At 42.2% G+C, this 13006-nt stretch overlaps 1 pseudogene; it reads right to left on the bottom strand.

The window, feature by feature from the left end:
* Nucleotides 1-10480: 10480 nt before the first annotated feature.
* LOC111176765 (protein CEBPZOS pseudogene) lies at nt 10481-12684 on the bottom strand (annotated as a pseudogene).
* Nucleotides 12685-13006: the final 322 nt, after the last annotated feature.

Below are 13006 nucleotides of genomic sequence, written 5' to 3'. Positions count from 1 at the left end.
TTTGTCTTACTGTTCCATCTGTATACTTATACATAGTATTGTTACTTTTTTCTGAACCAGCTGAGAGCAGCTGCAGACATGATATCCCATCACCCTTTATTACTTCAGTATGTATTTCCTTAAAACAAGGACACCTATTTAACCAGAGTGAAACCATGGAGACCAGGAAATAAATATTGCTGTAATACTGCCATCTGATCTATAGGCCTCATTCAAATTTCTACAGTCATCTCAATAATGTGCTTTATAATTTCAGAATCCAACCTAGGATCATGTGTCGTACTTAGTCATTAAGTCTTTTTTAGTCTCCTTCAATCTGGAATATTTCCTCATTCTTCCCTTGTTTTTTTACAACTTTGACATTTTTTAAAGAGAGCAGGCTAATTACTTTGTAGAATGTCCCTCATCTCGGGTTGATCTGATGTTTTCTCATTACTAGATTCGAGTCATGCATTTTTGGCAGGAATTTCATGGAAGTAATGCTGTGTTTTCTCAGTTTATCGGGAGTAACTTAATGTCAATTTACCCTGTCACTGATAACCTTTTTTTATCACTTAAGATGGTGCTGGCTAAGTTTGTCCACTTTAAAGTTAATTAGTAAGTATTTTGTACTTTTAAATAATCAGGTAAATATTTGCGGGATCTGTTTTGAGACTATGTCCATATCCTCGTCAAATGCTCCCTGTGAGTTTTAGCATCCAATGATGATTCTACCTAAACTAGTTATTACTGTGATGGTTGCCAAGTAATGATTTTCTAATTCCATCATTTCTTCTATACTTATTGTTTGGCATTCTGCTATAAGGTGGAGGTTTCTCTTCTCCCTCATATTTATTTATTTGTGTATTTATATCAGTATGAACTCATGAATTTTGATTTTTTTCCCTGATAGATTATAATCAGTATCATTATTTATTTTGGGGTTCAAATCATCCCAGCTCTGGCCAGTGGGATCCCGTTAGGCTGGCTCCTGTGTCCTTTGGGCATGTCCTCATAGCTCTCTGAGTGCTTCTTTACTTTCTGGAACAACATTTCCAGACTCATCATCTTGTTCTCTTCCTGCCCTAGCCCTGGAATCAGACATTTCTCCAAGAAGGCAGAAACTGAGATTTGGATGCTGGGATTTCAGCCCAACTGGGGTGTCATTGCTTCTAAGCCCTCTTGGTGCCCACAGCTACGAAATATAACACACCTATCTGTTCATACCTATTTCCATATCTATCTACCTACCTACCTATCATCTATCATGTAATCTATCTTAAACCATGACTTCAAACTGATATCTTCAATTCCAATCCAATACCACAGTTTCTCCTTTCCACATTCGTAACGCCTTTCTCCAACAGTGAGAAATTGCCCTGCTATCCCCCATATATTTACTTACTTGCTTAATCCTCTTGCATGAAGCCATTCTCCCAGCTGCGCCAGTCTTGTCCCTAGCCCTAGTGCACCAGCTCTGAAGAGGGGATGGTGAAACACAAAATTTTCTCTCTTTGCCCATTTTTCTCTGTTCAATATTACTCAAACCCATTCTCTCCCCTCAGTTCTACTTCCACTGCCCAAGTTCAAGCCTGTAACAAATGCTATTATTTCTGGTTCTGCTCCTGAAGATCTATCCTGCAAATAGCAGTCCACATGATCTTTCAAAGCATGACTATGTCTGGTATTCCTCTCCTTTAAACTCTCCTCGTTGCCCACAGAGTTAAGTGAAGCTCTCCTACGTTACCGTGACCTGGTCCCTGTCCGCACCTCCACTCTCATGTTTGCCTCTCCCTCCCTCGTCCTTCCAGTAGAGATGAACTTTTGCAGTTGTTTGCACACACCATGTTCCATTACTATCATTTCTGCAGCATGCCCCAGCTGCTTTCCCCGATTCACCCTTATAAACCCTGCTCAGGTGCTTCTGCCTCTAAGAAACTTTTCTTGACACCCTTTTTCAATAGTTAATTACTCCTTTCTACTAGTCCTATTTCTTGTACACACGTTTGTTATTGCATGTGTGACTCTCCACTATTTTTAGTTGTTTACGTGTCTGTTTGTCCTACCAGGTGACCAATCCAGAGGACAGGAATAGACTCATTTGCCATTGTGGTTCCAGTATCTAGCATAGTTTCTGCCGTGTGCTATACACTTACTATATGCTTATTGAACTGAAAGAGAAGTTTTGTTTTTTTGGTCTAGGAAGAGTGGAGAAAATGATGTGCTTTAGTTATCATAACTAAACACCTGCATAACAAAACACCTTAAAATGTAGTGGCTTGGGCTTCCCTGGTGGCACAGTGGTTGAGAGTCCGCCTGCCGATGCAGGGGACACGGGTTCGTGCCCCGGTCCGGGAAGATCCCACATGCCGCGGAGCGGCTGAGCCCGTGAGCCATGGCTGCTGAGCCTGCGCGTCCGGAGCCTGTGCTCTGCAACGGGAGAGGCCACAACAGTGAGAGGCCTGCGTACCGAAAAAAAAAAAAAGAAAACAATGTAGTGGCTTAACACAATTTCACATCACATGAAGTTTATTACTTCACATGATTCTGGGGGTTGACTGGGCAGTTCTGCTTCGTGCGGTACCGGCTGGGGCACTGGGGTGGCTGGAAGATTTTAATGGCCTCGCTTCTCTGGCTGGGTGTTGGTGCTTGTTGCTGGCTTGTCGCTCCACTCAGCTGATGCTGTCAGTCAGGCATCTCAATCTTCTTCAACAAGGGCCCCTTCATGTGGCTGCTTGGGCTTGCTCCCAGCATGTGGGCTTGGTTTCAGCAAGGAGCATTCCAAGGAGACAAGTCCCATACAAAAGCTTATCAAGAATCCACTGCATTTGGCAAGTGATGTCAACTTGAGAGGGGACCACACAAGGGCATCACACAGAGAGTGGCTCATTGGGGGAATCAAAGTAACAGTCTACTGTGGGGAGACGTTAGATCCTTTTGAGTATCATAATAGAAGGTGTTGAATTTCTGAGGAGGAGGGTTTTTTTTGGCTACGCCACACAGCTTGTGGGATGTTAGTTTCCTGATCAGGGATCGAAACCGGGCCCCCCGGCAGTGAAAGCGCCGAGTCCTAACCACTGGACCGCCAGGGAATTCCCATGAGGAGGATTTTAAATGTGAGAAAATAATGCAATGGGAACTCAATGCAATACCCTGAAGAGAGAATTACCTTGGGTCAAAAACAATGGAATCTCTGCAAATATGAAATCTGGCACCCAGACCTGACACTTTCCTTTCAATAGATTAAATTCATGATGCAGCAATTGGAGCCAGCAAACTGTAATCTATATTGGAAGTGAGTTATCTAACCCAGTATTTTTCTAAAAATTAGTGACAGAAGTATTATTTCGAATAGATGCTTCTAAGAAAAATAAAACAGAAACAGGTAAGGCAAAACACTCAGGGTTATTTCATTTAAAGTTGGGGTGTTTTGGGTTCTCCCTATTTTCATGTATTTTTGGCAATTTTAATAATAAAAAATAAATAATAAAATACAATTTAAAATCCATTTTATAAAGTAAGACACACAGAGAAAGGTTGCTGTGAGTCAATGTTTGAAGCTTTGCCCACTCCATTCTCTCTCACGACTGTCTGCCGCTACCCCTTCTGCTGGCATCCCCCAGAGACCTCCATTCTTCAGATACCTTCGAGGAATTCAGGGCAGCCACGGATCATATTTTGAAAACGGTTGACCAGACTGACTAGAAGATGCCCTAGAAGATGCAGGTCTGTATTTTGATCTGGTCCTCCTAATATTGATTTAAAAAACTAAGTAGACGGCTTCCCTGGTGGCGCAGTGGTTGAGAGTCCGCCTGCCGATGCAGGGGACACGTGTTCGTGCCCCGGTCCGGGAAGATCCCACATGCCACGGAGCGGCTGGGCCCTGAGTCATGCCCGCTGAGCCTGCGCATCCAGAGCCTGTGCTCCGCAACGGGAGAGGCCGCAACAGTGGGAGGCCCGCGTACCGAAAATAAATAAATAAAAAAAAAACTAAGTAGAATCAGTGCTGCTGCCGCTCTGTGTCCTCTCTGCCCGCCGCCCCCAACCTGGCAGCCACCCAGGAGTCTACTGCTCTCTGCACTTACTGCTATCGTGAACACAGGAAACAGTGTGGGCACCTTCTGATTTCTGACTGAGGATGCGGAAAGTGATGCTGCAGGGATCAAAAGTAGAGAAGCTTCTAAGACATTTGAGAAACTGCATTCCCAAGACATTTGCTAAATGGACTCCAGCAGAAACTGCAGCAGTAGCAGCAGCAGTGGTCCCCAGAAAAATCCAAAGACGTGTTAGTCTGTGCAATTTTTTAAAATAAATTTATTTATTTTATTTCTTTCTTTTTGTCTGCGTTGGGTCTTTGTTGCTGTGTGCGGGCTTTCTCTAGTTGCGGCGAGTGGGGGCTACTCGTCGTTGCGGTGTGCGGGCTTCTCATTGCGGAGCACAGGCTCTAGGCACGCGGGCTTCAGTAGTTATCGCACGCGGGCTCAGTAGTTGTGGAGCACGGGCTTAGTTGGTCCGCAGCATGTGGGATCTTGCTGGACCAGGGCTCAAACCTGTGTCCCCTGCACTGGCAGGTGGATTCTTAACCACTGCGCCACCAGGGAAGCCCAGTCTGTGCAATGTTAATGCCATTGTCCTGTGAATACTTTTGCAAAGAAGGCTGGAGGCAGGTGGCTCCCCACCAAGGGCACTGAGCTGGGGGGGGGAAGGGTAGGAAGCTATGCATTTTGTACTGCAGGCTTATCAAGAGTCGTGATGTTTCCTGTGTTAAGGGAGCTGTGTGGTCTCCGTGGAGCATGAAGAAGACTTTTTAAACTTCTTGATCATCACTGAGTTAATGCCAGTTCTAGTCATCTCATCATACATTTACTGTGTTCTTACTGTGTTCTGGGCTTCCTGCTTAATCTTTGGGAGCTCACAGAGAGCAGCAGGGCTGCCTCTGTCCTGAAAATGCTCACAGGCTGCCGTGTGCTTGGGATCAAGGTTGGCTGAGTAAATACCCATTAAACATACGAAGCAGACACTTGGGAAACTAGAAAAGCAGAGAAACAAAGTTTTGTTTTGCTTAAAAGAATGTTTTCCTCCCAAAGCATGAAAGCTCTAATTGTAGAAACTATGCATGTTATTATTTAATTTTTAGGAAAGCAAAATATTTTTAAGATTTGTAGTTTTCAGGCTTCCATGGTGACGCAGCAGTTAAGAATCCGCCTGCCAATGCAGGGGACACGGGTTCGAGCCCTGGTCCGGGAAGATCCCACATGCCACGGAGCAACTAAGCCCGTGCGCTACAACTACCGAGCCTGCGCTCTAGAGCCCATGAGCCACAACTACTGAGCCTGTGTGCCACGACTACTGAAGCCCACGTGCCTAGAGCCCGTGCTCTGCAACAAGAGAAGCCACCACAATGAGAAGCCCACGCACCATAACAAAAGAGTAGCCCCCGCTCACCGCAACTAGAGAAAGCCCGCATGCAGCAACGAAGACCCAACGCAGCCAAAAATAAGTTAAAAAAAAAGTGAATCTGCATAAAAACATAAATCTACCATAAAAAAAAATATTTGTAGTTTTCAACATGTCTCTGTAGTGGGTGTGAAAAATATGCTCAGGAATAACTCTAACACAAGACGGCATGTGATGGATACCATAAGGGAGCACCAAAGTGCCAATGTATTCAGAGACAGAGGGACCACAAAGTCTTTATGGAGGAGGTGGTGTTTGAAGTGGACTTTGATGGGTAGATAGAAGGGGTTGGAGCACATGATCTCTAAGTCCATTCAAATTCTTTACTGCTGATTTGTGTGGGTGTGGGTGGGATGGACAAGGGTGCTCCAGGCAAAGGGACTACTTTGGGATCAGAGAGGCATGCTGGGGGATTAGGAGCGCTCCCTGGTGCCTGGAGAACAAGGCACATGGCGGGGTAAAGGATCTCAGGGCTCAGCCTGGTTTAGTTTGGCTGCAGCAGGAAGGCTTCCTTCGACCTCCTTTACTCTCCTCAATCCCAGGCCCTACTTCCAACAGGAAAGTCTGGAGGGACTGCTTTTCTTTCCAAAGGGCAGTCTGCCCAGGGCCGAGGCTGGTGTGTCCAGCCTGCCTCTGTCCCTGCTCAGGGTACAGGGAAACCACTGTATGGCTTTCCTGTTTTAGGTGCGAGTGCTCAGCTCAGCTGTCTGTGTTCCTAGCCTGCTTCTGTGTACTCGGAGTTGACCTTCAGAGCATGACATTTGAGCGTCAGTGCCGAGCTTCCTGTGCAAGGTACAATGAGTTTGTGACTGCGTCCAGAGCTACAGACATGCTCCTTTTCTGTGAGCTGCATGACCAATTTGGCCTCATTAAGAATGAAGTGGGAAAATGGGAATGTTTGCAAGGGCATCAACGGGTACTGCTCGGACAGAGGACAGCCACCAGGTAAACACACCCCAGGCTTCTTCCTAGTAAGAGCAGACCCCGAGTCACAACGTGCCCTTGTCCCCAGCACTTCCCAGAATACCCTTTAGCATCCTGGTGCCACCCACACCCCATCTCACTCCCACGTGCCACTTCTGCCACCTCTCCTATGAGCGCCCTTCTGGGGACTCTGTGACTCCCCCTTTGCCCCTACACGTTACTGAAACTTTCATGTATATTTTATTCACAGTTAGGATGGCTTCAGCCTTTCCAAATTAATTTCTCCTTGATCTCGGTTCCTTCTACCTGTTTCCATCAAGGTTGAAAGCCAATGTTATTTTCAAAGGGAAATTGATAGTTCCTTGATGGATTCAGTTGTAGGAGCCATATGACCTGCTCACAGAAGTTCTGTGTAGTCACAGAAAGAGAGGGAGGTATGTAGAAACATACCATAACTAACTTAACAGCAGTTTAAAGACAAAGATTAATGCTGCTACCATTTAGGAGTTCAAAGACAAAACATTTGCAAATTTAAAACATAATTACACATATGTCCCTCTTGGGGACTTGGAGACATAGTTTTGCAAAATAACTTTGGCTGCTAGTTAGAGAATGAAGAAAAGTGCTAGATGTTAAAAACTGTTAACTGTTCATGGACCCACATAAATTGAGGGTGTTTTGATATTTGCTATGTTTCTTACTCTACTGCTCCTCTGCATATGCACATTTACCCTGGATTGATAATTGAGATTATCCAACACTTGTTGTACATGTATGCAAAGACTCGGGAAGAAAAGCTTGAGTTAGTAAAAAGCTAGCTATGTGACCATGGGCAAATTACTTGTCCTCTCTCAATACATCTTTCCTCACTTTTAAAATGAGAAGGTTGGACTAAGCATTCTTCCATCTTTAACAATCCGTGATTAACAAGAAAACACACTATAGAACAGTAATTAGTGTCTTAGGATCCACTATTGCCTTTGATTCTTACAGCTGTGTGATCTGAATAAAGTAATTTCTTCTCCCCAGACCTCACTTCATCTGTAAAATGACAGAATTGGCCTCTCTATTCTTTATTGTCCCTGCGAGCTCTAATATTTTGCAGTTTTCCTCAGTTAGGGTGGAAGTCTCAGCTTTCTCTTCTTTGCATTCGGCTCTCATGTTGGGGGAGAGGGGAGAGAGAGGGGAGAGGCCTAATATTAATCATTATTATTTTCAGTCTCTCTGTTTTGTCTTCTCTCTTTCCTCTCTCTCTACTCCCCCCACCCCCCAACTTTCTCTCCTATTGTTCTTCTAGAAAACTGGGAAAGTTTCCTCATAATGAACATTGCAGACCCAGCTTTACTCAGCAAATCCTGAAGCCTAGGTCTGGGTTGGAGAAGAGGCAGAAGTCCTCACAGCTCTGCCTTGTTTGTTTTTAAGTCAGTTTATTGGAATCCCTGCAGGAGATTAAGCTCTTTAGACTATCAATACTGAGCCCTGTATTGCTTAGGAATAGGTTTGGCTGAGACTGCTAGAGAAAACCTAAAGTAACAGTGGCTTTAAAAAACAGAACTTTATTTCTTCCTCAGGCAATAGTCCAGGTTTATAGTCTAAGGCTCTTGTGGCAGCTCTGAGCCAGGAAGTCCTCAGGATCTCAAGCTCCTTGGCCTACTTGCCCCACCATCCCCAGGCTGTAGCCCTCACCATGTTGATCCAAGCCATATAATGAGGAGGGAAAACCAGGAAGAGGCTTGGGAACTGCCACACTGTGCTGCACCCCATTGGCCAGACACTGGTCACACGACCACACCCAACTGCAAGGGAGGCTGGGTATTGTAGACTGCCTTCTGGGTGGCCATGGATCCAGGCAAAAAACAGGATTCCATTACCTTGGAAGGAGGGGAGAATGGATATTGGGAACAGAAAGCCATCTCTGCTACTATCTCCATTTGGCTAGTGAGCCTTGGATATGTTCTCTCTATAGTGAGAAACCATCAGGGAAGAGGGGTGAGTCCTAGGACCTCCAATACCCAGCACCCTTATTTCTCTTTATTCTCTCTTGTCCTAGAAGACTCCACTCTCACAAGACACTGCCATTTCCCAAGAACTTCAAATCATTCGTGTAATTACTCATCTACAAAGGTTTGTGGAAAATGCTCTGTAGTCAGCACCGTATTTGTCAAGGGGACCAGAAAGACAGATGAGGTACAGTTCTTTCCCTAAGGAGTTTACAGTCTGGCAGATAGAAGCGGACATGTAAACCAACTGCCTGGAATCGTTATAGAATAGACACTTGAACTGGGTATAATGGGATGGGGTATAAGGAAAGAAGTAATAATTCTAACTTCACAAACAGACGGCAGAGGGGTAAGGAAATGCCTCATAAAGGAAGTCTCCATTAAGCTGAGTGTTTAAAGCCAAATTCCTTGGATGGAGGGGACAGGGCAGGGTCTCTGCCTTTTTTCTCCTTTTCCCTTTCTTCTCCATGACTAATATGTTTTGCTTATAACCACCCGTATGTAAACAGATCAACTTGGCTGCTGTCCTCATAAAAACATAGTGTCCCTGGCTAAGCTCAAGTTACCAAATTGCATATTCATTTACGTGGCAATTCCTGTAACCCTGCCTCTTAAGAAAACTAGAAAAATGAAGTTAATTACGAAAGGAAATCAACTGCAAAAATATCCAAGCCCTAATTCTAGGTAAAGATTACAGAACATGGCACAATGTAAACTCTGGTGGGGGTCTGTCGAAGAGGTGAAGCAATTGTTTTTACATGGAGAAATTACTGGGTTCTGTACAAACGCAACTATGATCGTTAGCAAGATAATGGAATATGGCTTCGCATTTACTAAATTGTTGAGCCATTATCTGCTCAACTACTAACGTTCAGTTTAAAGAGTATTTTTCTCTAGTTATCATAAATGGAAGTAATGGTGAACCTGAGAAATTTATGAGCAATAACACTTGATGTTTAGGAGAATATAATTTATCATTCACAGCATACAATTTTGCAAGATTAAAAATGTTCATTTTGCCACAAGAATTCAAGATTGCTTAGATTCTTTCAGTTAGGTCATCCAAGGTGAACTTTCAAGTTCTTACAAATTCTTCCCCACGAATTTTCATTGACTAAGTCAACAGGAAATTCTCCATTTTATCTGAAGTTTCAAAATATGCATTTTTATTTCTCTATTTTTCTGTGTATGAAACTTATGCTTCTTTATGTATTATTTTTACTTTATAAGTTTAAATTCCTTGGAGAATGTTTTAAGTATAAAATTTAATTTTATAAACATGTATTCATTATCTCATAAAGCAAGATGAACTGTGTAAAGCAGAGGTCCACACACTTTTTCAATAAAGGGCCAGAGGGTAAATATTTTAGATTTTTCAGGCCCCACACAGTCTTTGTTGCATAACTATCTTCGTTTATGTCTTTTTTTTTCTTAACAATGCTTAAAAATGTAAAAACCTTGTGGGCCGTACAAAAACACGCTTCATTTGTCCTGTGGTCCTTAGTTTGCCAAACTCTGAAAAGCTTTGATTTCAAAATCTTACATGCACATAAATAACTATAATAAAAGGCAGATATGTAATGCTATATAAGTACAAATGTGTAGATATGCAGTACTTGATCCTCTTCCAGGGTTCTTCACAGCAATGGCATCATTATCTACACAATTACTAAGTCAGAGACCTTGGACTCATCCTTAATACAAATCTCTCCCTTCCCTTGCCTCTTGTATTCACTTATTTATTTAATTTTTGAATTTTATTTATTTTTTATACAGCAGGTTTTTTGTTTGTTTGTTTTGTTTTATGACGAATTTTATCCCAAAGTGGCTCTAGTAGAGACATTGATGTAGAGTTTTAAGTATTGTTTCAGGTAAAGTGAAAACGGATAAAAGCAATATTTTTAGTTAATATAGTTTTAGATAGTGTGAGTTAAAATGTAATAAACATTAATGAACTTATTTAGAAATCAGAGACAGACTCACAGGCATAGAAGAAAAACTTGTGGTACCAAAGGGCAAAGGAGAGGGGGATAAATTGGATAAACAAGGTCCTACTGTATAGCGCAGGGTACTATATTCAATGCCTTGTAATAAACTATAATGGAAAAGAAAAAATGTAATAAATATTAAAAATAGATATTTTACTATCTTATCTATTTTGAAAGGTTTATATGTTTAGAATTATAGGGGAGTTTTTTTTAAAGAACAGGTTTATTTTGAGTAGTAAACAAAACTCCATTTATCACATAATAAACAAACCTTCCATCAATTTCTTCACAGTCCAAAGAACAAAACCTCTGACTTAATTAGAGTTTACACTTAATCTTAAATAGTCTAAAATCCATCCATGTCAACTTTGGAATTTTAATCTTGCCTGATACTACGAAATAGGACAAATTTTGATCGATGGTCACATTCCTAATTTTTGCTGTTCAGCCATTTTTCTTGATCTTGTTCTCTGATGCCATACATTCCAGAGTGTTCAATGGATTTGTAATAAACTTCCAAGAGGAAAGGGAATTTCTTGCTCATTGTTTGCCTGAAATCTTGGCTTGTGTTCATCTTTTTAAACAAAAAATATGCTCCAAAAATGCCCACAAGTTCACCTACTAAAACTCCTTTAAAGATCTTCTTTCCCAGTGGATCCATAGTACGGGCCATCCTGAGGGGTGTACTCACCAGGCTGCCTATACAGCAAGTTTTTATTAGCTATCCATATTAGTGTATATATGTCAATCCCAATCTCCCAATTCATCCCACCACCACCATCCTGTCCCACTTTCCCCCCTTGGTGTCAATACCTTTGTTCTCTACATCTGTGTCTCTATTTCTGCCTTGCAAACTGGTTCATCTGTACCATTTTTCTAGATTCCACATATATGTGTTAATATACGATACTTGTTTTTCTCTTTCTGATTTATTTCACTCTGTATGACAGTCTCTAGGTCCATCCATGTCTCTACAAATGACCCAATTTCGTTCCTTTTCATGGCTGAGTAATACTCCACTGTATAAATGTACCACTTCTTTACCCATTCCTCTGTTGATGGACATTTCAGTTACTTCCATGTCCTGGCTATTGTAAATAGTCCTGCAATGAACATCAGGGTGTGTGTATCTTTTCGAATTATGGTTTTATCCAGATATATGCCCAGTAGTGGGATTGCTGGGTCATATGGTAGTTCTATTTCTAGTTGTTTTTTTTTTTTGTGGTACGCGGGCCTCTCACTGTTGTGGCCTCTCCCATTGCGGAGCACAGGCTCCAGACGCGCAGGCTCAGCGGCCAAGGCTCACGGGCCCAGCCGCTCCACGGCATGTGGGGTCTTCCTGGACCGGGGCACGAACCCGTGTCCCCCGCATCAGCAGGCAGACTCTCAACCACTGCGCCACCAGGGAAGCCCTATTTTTAGTTTTTTAAGGAACCTCCATACTGTTCTCCATAGTGGCTGTATCAATTTACATTCCCACCAACAGTGCAAGAGGGTTCCCTTTTCTCCACACCCTCTCCAGCATTTGTTGTTTGTAGATTTTCTGATGATGCCCGTTCTAACTGGTGTGAGGTGATACCTCATTGTAGTTTTGATTTTCATTTCTCTAATAATTAGTGATGTTGAGCAGCTTTTCATGTGCCTCTTGGCCATCTGTATGTCTTCTTTGGAGAAATGTCTATTTAGGTCTTCTGCCCATTTTTGGATTGGGTTGTTTGTTTTTTTAATATTGAGCTGCATGAGCTGTTTATATATTTTGGAGATTAATTCTTGGTCAGTTGCTTCATTTGTAAATATTTTCTCCCATTCTGAGGGTTGTCTTTTCGTCTTGTTTATAGTTTCCTTTGCCATGCAAAAGCTTTTAAGTTTCATTAGGTCCCATTTGTTTATTTTTATTTCCATTACTCTAGGAGGTGGGTCAAAAAAGATCTTGCTATGATTTATGTCAAAGACTGTTCTTCCTATGTTTTCCTCTAAGAGTTTTATAGTGTCCGGTCTTACATTTAGGTCTTTAATCCATTTTCAGTTTATTTTTGTGTATGGTGTTAGGGAGTGTTCTAATTTCACTCTTTTACCTATAGCTGTCCAGTTTTCCCAACACCACTTATTGAAGAGGCTGTCTTTTCTCCATTGTATATTCTTGCCTCCTTTATCAAAGGTAAGGTGACCATATGTGCATGGGTTTATCTCTGGGCTTTCTATCCTGTTCCATCGATCTATATTTCTGTTTTTGTGCCAGTACCATACTGTCTCGATTACTGTAGCTTTGTAGTATAGTCTGAAGTCAGGGAGCCTGATTCCTCTAGCTCTGTTTTTTTCCCCTCAAGATTGCTTTGGCTATTCGGGGTCTTCTGTGTCTCCATACAAATTTTAACATTTTTTGTTCTAGTTCTGTAAAAAATGCCAGTGGTAGTTTGATAGGGATTGCACTGAATCTGCAGATTGCTTTGGGTAGTAGAGTCATTTTCACAATATTGATTCTTCCAACCCAAGAACATGGTATGTCTCTCCATCTGTTTGTGTCATCTTTGATTACTTTCATCAGTCTTATAGTTTTCTGAGTACAAGTCTTTTACCTCCTTAGGTAGGTTTATTCCTAGGTATTTTATTCTTTTTGTTGCAGTGGTGAATGGGATTGTTTCCTGAATTTCTCTTTCT

Source organism: Delphinapterus leucas, chromosome 11 (genome assembly GCF_059928025.1).
Source record: "Delphinapterus leucas isolate spDelLeu-1000000601 "Yukka" chromosome 11, BTC_Dleu_Yukka2, whole genome shotgun sequence".
Classification (NCBI taxonomy): Eukaryota; Metazoa; Chordata; class Mammalia; order Artiodactyla; family Monodontidae; genus Delphinapterus; species Delphinapterus leucas.
Note: the sequence above shows the minus strand (reverse complement) of the source record. Positions and strands in the feature narration are given on the sequence as shown.